This window comes from Lontra canadensis, unplaced genomic scaffold (genome assembly GCF_010015895.1).
Source record: "Lontra canadensis isolate GAN:19392208 unplaced genomic scaffold, GSC_riverotter_1.0 scaffold142, whole genome shotgun sequence".
Lineage (NCBI taxonomy): Eukaryota > Metazoa > Chordata > Mammalia > Carnivora > Mustelidae > Lontra > Lontra canadensis.
The window spans coordinates 555,251-560,187 of NW_022631136.1; the positions used below are offsets into that span (position 1 = coordinate 555,251).

Genomic DNA, 4,937 nt, shown 5'->3' on the forward strand with positions numbered 1-4,937 from the left:
AAAAAAAAAAAAAAAAAAGAAAGCCTAGGGAAGCCTGGGTGGCTCAGACGGTTAAAGCCTCTGCCTTCAGCTCAGGTCATGATCTCAGGGTACTGGGATCGAGCCCCGCATCAGGCTCTCTGCTCAGCAGGGAGCCTGCTTCCCCTCTCTCTCTGCCTGCCTCTCTGCCTACTTGTGATCTCTGTCTGTTAAGTGAATAAATAAAATCTTTTTAAAAAAAGAAAAAAAAACAGAAAGCCTAAATTAGCATGATACGAGATAATGTATTTGTGAAGGTTAAAAAAAAAAAAATAGTGCTATAGAAAAAACACTCATGGGACACCAGGGTTGCTCAGTCAGTTAAGCACCTGCCTTCAGCTCAAGTCAACATCTGTGAGTCCTGGGATTGAGTCCCACATCAGGCTCCCAGCTCAGCGGTAGTCGGCTCCTCCCTCTCTCTCCCACTCCCTCTGCTCATTTCCTCCTCTCCCTAACTCATGCTCTCTTTCCCTGTCAAATCAATCAATAAAATATTTTTTTAAAAAGAACATTTGTGGAAGAAAGAGCTTATGAAAATTAAATGAATGCAGAAATTAATAATTTAATAGAGGTGACAAAGTTGAGCAAATCTCCCTGAAAGTAGAATAATAAGCAAAAACATGGGGGGAGACTGGCTGGCTCAGTCGGTAGAGCATGCAACTCTTGATCTTGATCTTGATGAGTTCGAGCCCCACATTGGATGCAAAGATTACTTAAATAAATAGATAAATAAGAAGTAAAAAGATGGAAAATAGAAGAAAAAGTTGGGAATATTAGAGACCAGTCCAGAGGGTTCAACATACAATTAATAGGAGTTTCAGAAGAAGAGAACATATAAAACAAAATTATCAAGGAAAAATTAAGAAAACATGGCAGAGCTGAAGTGCATAAACTTTTAGGCAAATGAGCTCACAAAACACTCTTCCAAGAAATAAAAAAGACATACATACACCATGATACATTATCATGAAATTATAGAACATCCAGGGTAAAGGAAATATGTTAAAAGCTTCCTGAAAGAAGTCAGTCTAACTTCAGAACTGAAGGATAGAGAGTTCCATGAGGAATATTCCTTTTAAAAAATGTTATGACCAGTTACTTGGTACATTTGAACGTGAAAGAGTTACATTTTCAACAGTGAGTTTAGAGATGAATAAGCAACTATTAAATTAAAGCAAAGAGAAGAAGGAAGGGCATTATCAATTCAAGGGAAATTAGAAGTTGTACAAGAAAATACACTGCTGCTTGGCTCAGCTGTGAGTAAATATTGATGATTTTCTAAATGCTGACTTAGCTGAAATTATGATTCAATAACTAATTACCAGAGAAATGCAAATCAAAACCACAATGAGATATCTCACACCTGTCAGAATGGCTAGAATCAAAAAGACAAGAAATAACAAGTGTTGGGAAGGATGTGGAGAAAAAGGAGTCCTCAAGAACTGTTGATGGGAATGCAAATTGATGCAGCCACTGTAGAAAGAGTATGGAGGTCTTTCGAAAAATTAAAAATCGAATTACCATATTATCCAGTAATTCCACTATTGGCTATCTACCCAATGAAAACAGAAACACTAATTCAAAAAGATATATGCATCCCTATGTTTATTGCAGCATTCTTTACATAGCCAAGATATGAAAGCAACCCAAGTGTCCATCCATGGATAAAGAAACTGTGGTGGGGACGCCTGGGTGGCTCAGTTGGTTGGACGACTGCCTTCAGCTCAGGTCATGATCCCGGAGTCCCGGGATCGAGTCCCACATCGGGCTCCCAGCTCCATGGGGAGTCTGCTTCTCCCTCTGACCTTCTCCTCGCTCATGCTCTCTCTCACTGTCTCGCTCTCAAATAAATAAATAAAATCTTTAAAAAAAAAAAATAAAAAAAAAATAAAAAAAAAATTTTTAAAAAGAAATTGTGGTGTATGCAGTATATAACGCAATGGGATAGTCTTTATCCGTTAAAAAAAAAGAGAGAGAGATCTTGCCATATCAACAACATGGATGGACATGGAGGGTAGAATGCTAAATGAAATGTCAGACAGAAAAGGACAAATACCGTATGATTTCACTCATATGTAGAATTTAAGGAACAAAACAAACGAGCAAACGAAGAAACAAAAAAAAAAAAAACAGACTTTTTTTTTGGTTTGGTTCCCAAGTTTTATTCAAGAACTCATATAAAATATTCCAGATAGGGGCACCTGGGTGGCTCAGTGGGTTAAAGCCTCTGACCTCGGCTTAGGTTGTGATCCCAGAGTCCTGGGATCGAGCCCTGCATCTGGCTCTCTACTCAGCAGGGAGCCTACTCCCCTGCCCCTCTGCCTGCCTCTCTGCCTACTTGTGATCTCTGTCTATCAAATAAATAAATAAATAAAATCTTTTAAAAAAAAATATTCCAGATAAGTGAATTTTAATCTCCATCTTCCTCCTCTTCCTCGCACTGATAAATCTAGACGTAACAATTCCTAACTGCTGTTAGCAACTAGATACAACCAATCACGTAGATTATTTTTCAAATATTTTTCGGTGAAATATTTCAAACGTCTGGTGGAAAAAGACACCTCAAAAGGTACAATAATCTTGCTCTTGTTCCCTTCCATGGTTACAAGCCCCCCCCCCCAAGATTCCCAGCTTTTCTATTCACTTTGAATCTCTCTTGAATAAACCGCTCAAAAGGGGCAGCAACCATGATTCCATCTTCTACAGGGTGAGTGCAGTCAAGAGTAAACTTCAGAACTTGCTTCTTTTCTTGCCCCCCTTCCCCACAAGCTTTTCCGGGGGTCTCAGTGTGTCAGTGGAGGCAGAAAGGGAGGTGGGCATACTACACAGAGGCAAAAAGCTCACCAAAAAAAAAAAGGTGATTTTTAAAAAAATATATTTTATTTATTTATTTGAGAGAGAGAAAGAGAGAGAGAAAACAAGCAGGGGAGAGGCAGGCAGAGGGAGAGGAATAAGCAGACTCCCTGTTGAACAGGAAGCCTGATGTGGGTCTCCATCCCAGGACCCTAGAATCAAGACCTGAGCAGAAGGCAGATGCTTAACAACTGAGCCCCCCAGGTGCACAAAAACAGAGTTTTTGTTTGTTTGTTTGTTTTGGGTTTTTTTGTTTGTTTGTTTTTAAAGATTTAAAGATTTTATTTATTTGACAGACAGAGATCACAAGTAGGCAGAGAGGCAGGCAGAGAGAGAAGGGGAGAAGCAGGCTCCCTGCTGAGCAGAGAGCCCGATGCGGGACTCGATCCCAAAACCCTGAGATCATGACCTGAGCCAAAGGCCTCTTTTAACCCACTGAGCCACCCAGGTGCCCCAAAAACAGAGTTGTTGTTTTTTTTTAAGATTTTATTTATTTATTTGACAGAGAGAGATCACAAGCAGGCAGAGGCAGGCAGAGAGAGAGGAGGAAGCAAGCTCCCTGCTGAGCAGAGAGCCCGATGCAGGGCTCAATCCCAGGACCCTGAGATCATGACCTGAGCCGAAGGCAGTGGCTTAACCCACTGAGCCACCCAGGCGCCCCAAAAACAGAGTTTTAAATACAGAGAACAACCTGATGGTTTCCAGGGGGGAGGTGGATGGAGGGATGGGTGAAATAGGTGAAAGGGATTAATAATACACTTACCTTGCTGAGCACTGAGCAATGTACAGAATTGTCAAATCATGGTATTGTACACCTGAAACTAGTGTAACATTGTTATGTTAATTACACTTCAATTAAAAATATAATAACTATGGGCGCCTGGGTGGCTCAGTGGGTTAAGCCACTGCCTTCGGCTCAGGTCATGATCTCGGGGTCCTGGGATCGAGTCCAGCATCGGGTTCTCTGCTCGGCGGGGAGCCTGCTTCCCTCTCTCTCTCTCTGCCTGCCTCTCTGCCTGCTTGGGATCTCTGCCTGTCAAATAAATAAACAAATAAAATCTTTAAAAATATATATATAATAACTATATCAGGAGGATAGGGTAGAAATGTGTTGGGGAGTAACACATGATGAGGTAAATCCTCATCTTTTGTAGTTGGAAATTAAAAGGTAATAATATCTGGGGCGCCTGTGTGGCTCAGTCGGTTAAGCTTGGACTCTTCATCTCAGTTCAGGTCTTGATCTCAGGATTGTGAGTTCAGGTCCCACACTGGGCTCCACTCTGGTCATGGAGCCTCCTTAAAAAAAAAATATATATATATATATGTGTGTGTGTGCGTGTGTATACACGTATATATACGTACATATATATGTACGTATATATACATGTATATACATATATATATAGGCACCTGGGTGGCTCAGTTATTAAGCATCTGCCTTCCACTCAGGTCATGATTCCAGGGTCCTGGGATCCAGCCCCACATCATGTTCTCAGGCTCCCTGCTCAGCAGGGAGCCTGCTTCTCCCTCTCCCTCTGCCTGCAGCTCCTCCTGACTGTGCTCTCTCAATCTCTCAAATAAATAAATAAAAATATTTTTAAATAAAAAATATTAAAAATGTCTTGGGGCACCTGGGTGGCTCAGTGGGTTAAGCCTCTGCCTTTGGCTCGGGTCATGGTCTCAGGGTCCTGGGATCGAGCCCCGCATCAGGCTCTCTGCTCAGCGGGGAGCCTGCTTCCCTTCCTCTCTCTCTCTGCCTGCCTCTCTGCCTACTTGTGATCTCTGTCTGTCAAATAAATAAATAAAATCTTTAAAAATATATATATTTTATTAATATATATATTTATTAAAAATGTCTTTTAAAAGATAATATCTAAAACTGAAAAATCGGGGCACCTGGGTGGCTCAGTGAGTTAAGGCCTCCACCTTTGGCTCGGGTCATGATACCAGAGTCCTGGGATCAAGCCCCACATGGGGCTCTCTGCTCAGTGGGGAGCCTGATTCCCCCTCTGTGTCTCTCTGCCTGCCTGTCTGCCTACTTGTGATCTCTCTCTGTCAAATAAATA

At 41.5% G+C, this 4,937-nt stretch overlaps 1 pseudogene; it reads right to left on the reverse strand.

Moving 5' to 3' along the window:
• Positions 1–2,428: 2,428 nt before the first annotated feature.
• LOC116858781 lies at positions 2,429–2,838 on the reverse strand (annotated as a pseudogene).
• Positions 2,839–4,937: the final 2,099 nt, after the last annotated feature.